Source organism: Lipotes vexillifer, unplaced genomic scaffold, assembly GCF_000442215.2.
Source record: "Lipotes vexillifer unplaced genomic scaffold, Lipotes_vexillifer_v1.1 scaffold242, whole genome shotgun sequence".
Classification (NCBI taxonomy): domain Eukaryota; kingdom Metazoa; phylum Chordata; class Mammalia; order Artiodactyla; family Lipotidae; genus Lipotes; species Lipotes vexillifer.
Genome location: NW_006771376.1, coordinates 475986 through 488001, shown reverse-complemented (window position 1 = coordinate 488001; position 12016 = coordinate 475986).

The window sequence follows — 12016 nt, the reverse complement described above, 5'->3', positions numbered from 1 at the left end:
CCCCAGGAATGCCTCTGCTGCCCCAGCTTTGAATACGAGGGGAAGACATTCCAGGTACCCTCTGTGATCCCACCATGGACCCTGGAGTCACCTTGTCCACGATGTCCCTGCTGGCAGAAAGTGACCTTCCTGCTTGCTAGCTGGTGACCTTAGGCAAGTCGTGAACTGTTAGCTCTCTCATCTGTAAAATGGGGATCATGATAGTAGCTACCTCATGTTGGGTGGAAGATTCAAGTTAATAATAATATTGTTATCAGATATATAAAATTAATAGACATAAAGGGCTTGTAATTCTGCCAGGCACTCAGCACAATATAAAGTTTTGTTAAATAAATAAGAGCCTCGGGGCTTCCCTGGTGGCTCAGGGTTAAGAATCCGCCTGCCAATGCAGAGGACACGGGTTTGAGCCCTGGTCCGGGAAGATCCCACATGCTGTGGAGGAACTAAGCCCATGCACCACAACTACTGAGCCTGCGCTCTAGAGCCCATGAGCCACAACTACTGAGCCCACGTGCCACATCTACTGAAGCCTGCACGCCTAGAGCCCATGGTTTGCAAGGCCACCACAACGAGAGGCCCACGCACCACAACGAAGAGTAGCCCCCGCTCGCCGCAACTAGAGAAAGCTCACGCACAGCAGCAAAGACCCAATGCCGCCAAAAATAAATAAATAAATAAATAAATTTATTAATAATAAATAAATAAGAGCCTGCCAGGATGTTCATAGGGCAGAGGCTGAGACCCGACTGCAGGCATCAGGGTCTTCGCGATTGAAATTATTACTCCTTGCAGAGAGCTCCTCAAAAGACGCAAGCCCAGGCTGAGGAGGGGGATTCAGCAACTTGACATCTTACTCTTCCGTGGGCTCTGACTCCTTTCTCCACCCACATGTGAGTGAGGTCACATCTTGTGAGGTCACAGCTACGGGCCAGCCTGCTCTGACCTGTAATGTATAATATCAGCTAACATTAATGGAGGTCCTACTATGTGTCAGAAACTGTGCTGAGTGCTTTCCAATCAGCCAGTCATTTCATTTAATCCACACCACAGCCCTACAGGTAGGCACTCTGCTCCTCAGATGAAGAAACTGAGGCTCAGTAATATGCCCAAGATCATACAGCTAGCGAGGAGTGGAGATGGAATCGGAGCGCAGGTCTGCCTGCCACCACAACCCGACCTGACGTCCATGTCACCTGACCTCTCATTAGATTCTTGTCCAGGAATATGTTGTGTAACTCAGGATTGCTGGGGAAGGGTATTGGGGGAAGTTGGGTGCAAAAGAGAGGGGGCAGGTCTGGGCTGCCCCACCCTACCCAGGGCTTAGCAGCCAAGCAGCCCTCCATTTGATGTCAGCTTGTCCCAAGAGGCTAGAACTCTAGCCGGCCACCTGGTGGCTGGGGGAAGGCAGAGGGTTGAAAATGGATCCTCTGGAGAATGGGCTGAGGAGACCGTGGGAGGAGGAGCCTGAGGCCCAGTGGAGAGGCAGAGGTAGCGCTTCTGCAGAGGCCCAGATCAGGCACCGGCATCTAGGCTGCGAGGAAACCCAGGGGAACATGGCCCATCAGAGGCCCTCCTGCCCGCCCCCCGCCATCTACCCCCAGTCATCTGGTCCCTCCTGAGCCCACTTGGCTTCCCCCTCCTGCATCTCCAATGGCAGCAGCTTTGGTGGGGGGTTGGGGGGAGACCACTCTCCCCTGGGGCCCTGACACTGCACTAGGTTGTTGTTTATGAGGAAACAAGGTTGACTGCCTCTCAACATTCGGGGCCTCTCAACACACTGCTGTGGGAGCCGGGACAGTGAACCCCAGGGGTCACAGGTGGGGTGGGGGCTCAAGGGGTGTGCGTTCGTGAGTGTGAACACACGAGTGTGTTCACAGGTGTGCTCGCTCCAGGGCTGATAGAGCAACAGTTGTGGGCAGGCTCTGGGCTGGGAGATGGGACCCCGGGTGGAGCAGGTTGCTCCTTGGCCTCCTGGAGCTCCTGAAGTTTGCAGTGCACAGAGAAACTACCTTCCACCTGGTGAGTACCAAAGAGACAGTGCGCACGGCTGGGACTGGCATGGGGGGAGGGGCTCCTAACCCAGCCTGCCGGGCAGGAAGGCTCCCTGGAGGAACCGATGAGTCCTGCCTGAGGAAAGAAAGTGGGAAGAGCATTTCAGGCAAGGGAGCAGCGTGTGAGAAGTCCCAGAGGCCCAGAAGGAGACATGGGTTTGCCACCTGCCAGGATTTCTGTGTGCTTAGAGGGGAGAAGATGGAGTTATAAGCGGGGGAGGGGGGTGGTTGGATAGAGGCCGATTGTAAGAGGCCTCAGCAATGCACCTGGAAGCTTGGGTTTTCAGCTGAAGACAATGAGGAGACACTGAGGGGAGTCATCTGATCCGACTGACCTTTAGAAGATCACTCGGGGACCCGCTGACACCCTATCCAGCCCTCCAGAGCCCCAGCTCAAGCCCCTAGGCATCACAGTGGGCCGGCCTAGATTAATGTGCATCCTGGACTAGGGGGTATGGGGGGCCAAAGCGTGAGCACGCTCACGGCCATGGGACTCAGGGCACAATACAGATCTGCTATTCAACCAGATTTCTTGCTGGCAATGGATCTCCTCCCCGTTCTACCGATGGCTACGTTAGAAATGCAATGGGGTAAAATCAGAAAATCAGTCCGTGTAATTAATTATGTCAGTTACCAGAAGGGGACAAGTTATGTGACGATCTTAACAGACACCAAAAACGCATTTGATAAAATTGGACATCCACTCCGATGAAAAGTCTTAGTATAATAAAAATAAAAGAACACTTCCTTGACATAATAAAAACTATCCATCTGCAACCAACAGTCAACATCATGCTTAGCAATAAAACACCAGCAAGAGGTATTCATCTTTAAGTCAGAGTGGGACAAGAATGCCTGTTATTACCACCATTAGTTTACATTGTTCTGGAAGTTCTAGTCAACGTGATAGTATTTTAAAAATAAAAAGCATAACGTTTGGGAAGGAGGGGAAATTGCTATCATTATTTTTTCATGATATGATTGTTTATCCAGAAAACTCAAGAGAATCAACTAAAAAACTAATGAGACTATGAAAGAGGTCAGTAAGATGGCCAGAATCAAAATGAATACACTAGCAAAATCCAGTTAGAAAACGTAAAAGAAAGTCAAGTCCCCAAGGTGGGTTCTTCAGTGACTCCCCACGTCTTGAGAAAATGGAGTGAGGAGGCAGCCCAAGGGCAGTCAAAGTTCAGGAATAAGCTCCAAGCAACAGGGACCTGGTGAGGAGGAAAGGAAGATGAAACACAGGGTAGAGCTGGAGAGGTTGGGGAAAGGAGGAGGAGGGTATCCTGGAGCATCTTCCAGGGATGGCAACAGGGATGGCTTGAGCTGGGAGCTTCCCAGCCTTTGGGCCTGGTTCCCAGCAGCCCCGGGACAATGAGACCTAGCAGTTCCCAATGGGTCAGTGAGCCTAGACTCACTTGGGGGCAGGACCTGCCTTCTGGTGGCTCCAGGCTGTGCTGGATATGGACGGCGTAGGGCGAGTACAGACCCTGATGGAGAGTCTTAATCCACCACAGGACACAGACTCCCAGCAAATGAGATCCCAGCTAAAGGAGTGTTTCTGAACGTTTGATGGGCTGATTACAAACTGCTCCTCTGAATTCATTAAAGCAGATTTCCCAAGAGGACCTGTCTGTGGCAAAGAGACACAGCCAGCCAATGTCCAAGCTCCACCCCAATGCCAGAGGCCCACTACCCAGCTCTCTGGCTCCAGCCTCCTAGCAACGTGGCCCTGTCTTGCTTGGGGTGGCATGATTCCCCTGGAGGCAGCCAGCAGGACTACAGGTGCACGGGCACTGGCTACTTTGCTCCCAGAGCCCATCCTCAGAGGGTAAAACTTGTCTATTTCTCTTCCATTTTCCATGGTGTGCATATGGCATGATATGCATGTATGGCTTCTCTCAGATGCTGGGTAATCTCCCAGTTTCCGTCACTCACTGTCAGGGAAACCCCTCAGCCAAAGACATGATAGCTGGCCAGCATTTCAGGGTAGCAAACTCTCTTGTCTCCACCCCTTTCTCTTTCGTCCTCACTCACAAGCTCCACCTGCACTAAAAAATAATCACTGCCCCCACCTCCCAGCACTACTGCCCCTGCCCAGGGACTGGACAATTACCTCCCAGGTGAGATGTTGCTATTTAAAAGGAGATTTGGTGCAAAGAAGTGGTGCTTCTTATGGTGGAATTTTAGGCACTGGGACAATGTATAGTGGCATTTTAGTTACTAATTATGTGAGGATCAAATTATTTGGTGCCTGAAAGCAGGAAACTAACGAAGGGCAATGTGGTGTTTCGAATCCCTTCCGCAAGCTGTGGTGGCCCAGTGGTATGGAGGTGGGAAGGGCGTGAAGGAGGAAACAAACACTTTTCGAGCACCTACTATGTGCTTTACCCATATGACCCATGAAATCCACAACCATGGGGCACAGGCATTATTTACACCTGTATTTAAACTATGGTCACTTGGATTCCATAGTCCATGTTCTCAGGCGCTGGCCCCTGGCTGATCCTTAGAAAACCAATCTTTACATGGCATGCAAGCCCCTGATTCCTCACCAGATGCTAATCTCCTTCCTCTTGCAAACCCACGCCCCTGCTCTGTTGCCCACCTACCTTGGTCTCCTCACTTGCCTTGGTGCCTAGAGTTACCCCCTGACTGTTTCCTACCCTTCGGATCAGAACTGCCCTCCTGTGGATGCTCTGTGACCATCCAGGTCTCCCTGTGAGGGACCACAATCAGCACCACGCCCTCCAGGAAGGGAGCTTTTCAGGCAGGACAAGGGGTGGGGCACAGACAGGAAAGAGGAGCCTGATTTCTTTTGCAGGCTCTGTCTTCGTGCCCCAGCCCCTACCCTTCCTACTTCTGTAAACACATTGATTATCTAGAGCCCCCTCCCCAGGCCCAGAGTCTGGGAGAAGATTCGGGGGGTGGGTTTGTTTGTCCTAGTTTACCAAGTCCCCCTGGCTCCTTGGTCTTGTCACCATGGAAACCTTGTGAGGTCACCAGTATTATTAAAATAGAGGAAAAAAAAATCTCTCTCCCAAAGTCAGTGCCCACTTGGTTCCAGTGGCTTTTGTACAGGGGTGAGGAGGACAGCACGGTGGAGGCGGGGAGACCTAGTCCCATCCTCAGGGATAGATTAACCCCTGATGTCCAGGGTGCTGGCTGCTCAGACATGTCTTCCGCCTCCTTGAAGTTTTTCAGATGTCCTTGCCAGGGAAGAGTGAATCCGGCAGCTTTGAGCACATGCCCAGTGGGCTTCATGCTACACCCGGAGAAGTGGGAAAGGGCTCTTCCCAGGCAGTGCTACTGAGTAAATGCTCATCTAGCAGACTTAGGGAGCTGCTGTTGGGGAAGAGAGAGGAAGCCCGAGTTCTGGACCACTGTTTTAGACCCTTCTCTCTCTCGAGGTGAGAGTGGGATTGCCGGTTGGGACTGACACAGGACTGGAGGGGGTCGGGGGTCCATGGGTTCTAAGGTTACATCAGGTGCTGCTCCCCTTCACACCGCCTCCCTCCACTCTGCCAGTGGACCTCAGAGGCTTGCTTGCACTCGAGAGGGCCCAGTCCACCTGCTGCTCCCCTTTGAGGCCAGCAGTGGGGCCAATAGCCCAGCTCTTCACACTCTCCTCTGCAGGCCTATTCTGTCCTGCAGGCTACTCACCTTCAGCCCATCTGCCTCTCAGGATTCAGAGAATCTGTCCATGCTGCCCTCCTGGAGTCCAGATTCCTCCCACCGCCTTCAAGACTCTTCCCAGCACCCACCACCACTGATTTGCTCTTCCACTACCCCCTGTGGCCAATGGGTCTCCTCGCTGTTCTAGGCACTAGACTCATGCTGCTTCCTTTATTCACATTGTTTCCCATCCCTAAGACAACCTCTCTCTCCCTTTGTACCCATTTAATCCTATATTACATTCTTTATCATCACTTACACCATTTTCACCTTCGTATTTCCATAGCACCCAGCACTACCATCAGGAACTTCTCCAAGACTCTGCCATCATTGCCCTCACCACCACTATCACCACTGGGCTCACTTCACCACCAACACTGCTCTCAGCACCACTGAACTACCACTCCCCTTCTATCATCCGCTCTGCCTCTCACCACCATCATCACACCTCACCACTTACCACCACTGCCCCAGTGTCAGTGCCACCACCACCATCTCCATCATCAATGCTGCACTCACCATCACCACCACTGTCACCATCGCCATTCTCAGCATCAGCAAAACCATCACCACCACTAACATCATCACTACCACTACCAGCACAACTGCCATTCCACTGTCAGTACCACTACCACCATCTCCATCACTGACACTGTACTCACCATCACCACCACTGTCACCTGTCACCGTACCACATGACCACTCATTGTCATCACTACAACTGTACTCATCACCATCACCGTCATTTGAAGGGAAATAATGTCTCCCTTCACAAAAATCAATCAATCAATTTCAAATCCTTCAATGGAGGCCTTAGAAGATTCCATATAGGGAGGGGCAGCTGGATCCCATAGCCCCCATTCTTGCTCCCTGAGATTCTTCATCCTTTTGGGAATCTCTCACCAGTTGCCATTGTTGCCACCAAATGGCCACAGGATTTATTTAAACGAAATTAAAAGTTTAGTTCCTCTATTTCAAGTGTTCAGTAGCTACATGGCGCTACTAGTCACCATACTGGACACAAGACATAGAGAACATTTCCATCATTTCAGAAAGTTCCACTGATCAGTACGATCTGGTTCACTGAGAAGCAATCACAAGACTATCAGGTATCATTCATTTTGACCATGAAAACCTGTAATTTTTAAAACATAATTTAAAAAATTAACATATGCAAAATCAAGGAATATTTTTAAATTTATTTTTAATTAATTTTATTCTTGGCTGTGTTGGGTCTCTGTTGCTGCACGCGGGCTTTCTCTAGTTGCAGCTAGTGGGGGGCTACTCTTCGTTGCGGTGCGTGGGCTTCTCATTGCGGTGGCTTCCTTGCTGTGGAGCACAGGCTCAGCGGCCATGGCTCACGGGCCCAGCCGCTCTGCAGCATGTGGGATCTTCCCGGACTGGGGCATGAACCCATGTCCCCTGCATCGGCAGGAGGACTCTCAACCACTGCGCCACCAGGGAAGCCTGGGACCCTTTCTTTAATACCTCAGGGTATAACTGAGACAACCCATATCATTTATAGTAGGCAGGACAATAATACAAGCTGTTGAGAGTATAAATTGGCACAAACCTTCTGAAAAGTAGTTTAACAATGACAAAGCCTTTGGAAAGTGCATTTTCTAAAATTTTACTTCGGGACGTCCCTGGTGGCGCAGTGGTTAAGAATCCGCCTGCCAGTGCAGGGGACACCGGTTCGATCCCTGGTCCAGGAAGATCCCATCTGCCACGGAGCAACTAAGCCCATGTGCCACGACTACTGAGCCTGCGCTCTAGAGCCCACGAGCCGCAACTACTGAAGCCCGCGTGCCTAGAGCCCATGTTCTGAGACAAGAGAAGCCACCGCAGTGAGAAGCCCGTGCACCGCAACGAAAAGTAGCCCCCGCTTGCTGCAATTAGAGAAAGACTGCATGCAATAACGAAGACGCAACGCAGCCAAAAAAAATTTTTTAATAAAATAAATAAATAAAATTTTACTTCTAAGAATCTATCCTAAGGAAATAATTAGAAAAATGTGCAAGGATGATGTGTGGGTGTTATAATAGCAAAAACTGGAAAACAGCCTAAATGCATAACAAAAAAAGAGATGGTTTAAAGAAACCATATAGACTAATAAGCAGCCATTAAAACAGAAAATATAGATATATCTGTTGACATAAAAATATGCTGACTCTGTATTGTTAATGAACAAAAGCAGGTTTCTTATCAGCATTTGTAGAATAACCCTCAGTCCTAAAAATATACGTGTATTCATGAAACAAGGTGAAAATATTTTATCTTAAAAGCTGGCACCAAAATTCTTCTTAGACAGGAAACTATCTCTGTTTGGAAAAAAATACTTGAGGCAACTGTTTCAACAAATGATGTCTCAGCGTGAGACAAGGAGAGGAATTCATTTTCCTCCTGAGGAAGATGACAGAGACAGGTGCATTGATCCAGGAAGAAGGGAGAGAGACAGGGAAGCCAGCACGGAGGAGAGAGGCTGAGATGGAGGACACGTGCCGGGAAACTCCCTGGTGGTGTGGGGGAGTGGAGGAAGGCTTTTTTTAAAAACTTTATTTATTTTATTTATTTATTTTTGGCTGCGTTGGGTCTTCCTTGCTGCACGTGGGCTCTCTCTAGTTGCGGCGAGTGTGGGCTACTCTTCATCGCAGTGCGCGGGCATCTCATTGCGGTGGCTTCTCTTGTTGCGGAACACGGGCTCTAGGTGTACGGGCTTCAGTAGTTGTGGCACCTGGGCTCAGGAGTTGTGGCTCGTGGGCTCTAGAGCGCAGGCTCAGTAGTTGTGGTGCACAGGCATAGCTGCTCCATGGCTCGAACCCGTGTCCCCTGCACTGGCAGGCGGATTCTTAACCACTGCGCCACCAGGGAAGCCCTGGAGGAAGGCTTTAAGAGCTGGGATCCCTGCCCTTTGCCTGTGGGCTGCAGTATGGGCCATTTCTTCTTCTCCCCCACACCAAATATTTAGTCAAGACTTCTAAGTGCTCAGAGTTTCTGAATGGAATTGAAGAAGGGGCCGAGTTTCAGGTCCGATCTATCCCAAAGTGATCATACACCCAAAGTAAATTATGGGTGGTATATGTACTTTTTAGTTTTGTTTATTTGCATTTTCTGATTTTCTACAGTCAACATTAAAGAAAAAAAAATGGAAGTCCATTTCAGAAACCACACATTGGGAATACACCAGAGTCAGATGGAACGAGATGACCTGGGTTAAAAACTACAGCCTACACCCTCCCACCACAGACTCCAAACTGCCTTCACACTGAGGGTACGTTCTTGACACCCCCACTCAGGAACAACCATCCAGAGGTCTCAGCACCTTGAATCCTGGTCCCATGGCAGTAACCTTCTGGGGAGACACAGGGAAGCCCCACTCCAGTGCCTAAGACCCATCTTCTCATTCTGGTCTCTGCTCAGAGGACACACATCTTCCTGCTGGGTTAACAGTAGAAATGATTTCCCTTTTCAGGGTTTGTCCTGCCACTCACAAGGACTTAGACGTGTGAGTTTTCACGAGATAGTATCTTAAGACAACACAGCAATTCCAACAATGATACGAAAAGATGCACACATGCGATAGCAGGGTGGTCATCTGGTTTGGTACATGACCACCACCACTGTCATCGTCACCTTCACCACCACCACCACCATAACCTCCAGCCTCCTTTGTATCCAAGCAGTGTACATTAATCCAGTTCCGCCTACATTGAGCGTTAGCCTGAGGTGAGTCCGAAAGGGCACAAGAGGAAAGTGGGGAAAGTCCGTTTTGTCCCCACTTCCTGACATGTCCCTGATCCTCACAAAACCTGTGCAGTTCACTCACTTGGTATTCTATGCAATAATGTAGCTGGTAATGGATTTGTTTTACATTCAGTTGGATAACACTGTTAGTTATGAATTTATAATTTCCACAGGGATAAGGCATTTTTTTCTTCGAGGCGTCAGAGAAGCTGTTGCTTACAAACTTGTAATTCGCCACAGCAAATCCATCTGTAAATGACACTATTGCAAGCTGAAAATCTCCCAGGCACAAGGAATACAGCCTTAGAATTAAACTGTGTCTTTGACAAGAACCTGCTGTTCGGTCCTGCCCCGGCCTGGTTGGCCCCGCCCTTCCTCCTGGGTTCAGCCTCAGCTTTGTCCGCACAGCCCTCATTCCCCAGCAGCCCAGCACCAAGCCCCTGCTCCTCTCCTTGCCCATCCAGAACGGGGTCAATAGCCAAGTCAAGGCTGCATAACTCTCTTGGGGAGACTGCAGAGTGGCTCAGCCAGCACGGTCATCATCTGGATCTGTGGGATGCACATGGAACCCCACTGTCCACCTCTCCTAACTCTCTCTTTGTTTCCCCATTGTTGTTCCCCAATCCCCTTACCAGAGTTTCCCCCAGATTTATCAGCCAGAGTGTGGATAAGTAGTCTTAGTCTGCTCAGGAAAGTGCCCCCTTAACCAAGATTGAGTCCAGAAAAGGGAGAAGAGGTCGGGTGAGGAACTGACCCAAGGATCCAAAGGGCAGAATTATGCGGGGGCCAGTGATCTGGGATGGCTTAGCCCACAGGCTATATGTGGCCAAACCTCTTTGCCTCAACTATTTCTAGGCTCTTTTTCTTGTATTTTGTACTTTTTGTCTTATTTCCTTTTTTTTTTCATTTTTTTTTTTTTTTTTTTTTTTTTTTTTTTTAGTAAAAGTTTCTTTTAAATGTTTAGGTTTCTTTAACTTAGGATGAAAATTAAAAGGAGGCTCAATCCATAGCTGAGCTGAAGAATGAAACTGGTGCTTGGCAGAAAGGCAGAGCTAGAAAAGAATCTGGGGGACTCATCAACAGAGAGTCAAACCCACAAGTGTACACAGTGCTCCATCCCCACCACATGCCAGATGCTGAGCGAGAAGGCAGGGGCACAGGAACACGTAAGACAGCATGGCCTCTGCTTCAGAGGCTTAGCAGGGAGAGGGGCCATTGCACAAGTAGCTAGGATAAGGTGTGATCACTGCTTGGATAAAGGGAATGTGTGTGTGTGTTTTGGGCCCCATGGCAGAGGCACCAAAACTAGTCTAAAGTTTAAGATGAGACCTGCTACTGTTAAGCTGTGTGACCTCAAGCAAGTTGCTTAACCACCCTGAACTTCCTCAGTTAGTATTTGCTGAGCATTTGTATTGTAGTCAATAACATTCCCTATATTCCAGTAGGGAATGCAGGCATGACATAATTACAAATAACAGGGGGTATGGGCTAGTTTGAGGGAAGGTTCTGGGAAGGCTTTTCTGAGGAGTAAAATTTCAGCCAGGGCCTCGAGGGTGAGCAGGAGTCAGCTGGGTGAAGAAGGGGTAGGAGCACCCCCAGGGTACAGGGAAGAGCATGTGTGAAAGTCCAGAGGCACTGTGCATCCAAGACCCTGAAAGGAGGTCAGTGTGACTGAAGGGAAGAGAGTAATGGGAGAGAGGGGAGCTGAGAGCTGCTGGCCGGACCACCCAGGGACTTGCTGATGTAGTGAGAATTTGGACTTTGGGAAAATGTGAAACACTTGAGGGATTTTAAGCCGGGGAATGATATGTCAGACTCAAAGTTTTTTAAGATCCTTGTGGCTGCTGTGCAGCGAATACCTTAGAGAGGACCAGAGAGCACGTGGTAGAAGGTGGATTTCATTGTCTGATGGAAAGATGATGGATGACGGTGCTTCAGACAAAGAGGGTAGCAGCAGAGAATATTCAGATATCAGAAAATATTCAGGAGGCAGAATGAGGAAATAGAGGTGGATTCAACGTGGAGGGTGAGGAGAAGGTATGAAGGATAATTCCCAGAGTTTCTGTAAGAAGAGCTAAGACAGTGGACACAGGGGGAGGAATTGTTTAGGAAACACCCCAAGTTCAGTTTTGATTTTGATGGCCAACTGATGGCCCAGGAGCCAGGAGGATCTACAAGTTTGGAACTTGGAGAGAATCGAGCTGGAGATACTTATTCGGAATGGGAGCTATACAGGTGGTAACTGCAACCAAAAGAGGGGGGTACGACAGAGTGGGAAGAAAGAGGGGTGAGAATGAAAAGGACACAGAACTAAGCCCTGAGCAGCTCCAGTGTTCAAAGACAGGCAGGGTGGAAAGCAGGCAGAGGAAGCTGAGGGCTAGCAGTGAAAATGCAGCCAGCAGAGATCCAGGAAGGCACGGTGTCCCTGCAGCCCAGGGAAGAGAACAGAGGTTGTGACTGAACCAATGCAGTGGGAAGACAAGTCAGATCAGGATTGCGGACTGAGCATCTTGGAGGTCACTGGTGACCTCCGCATTTAAAGT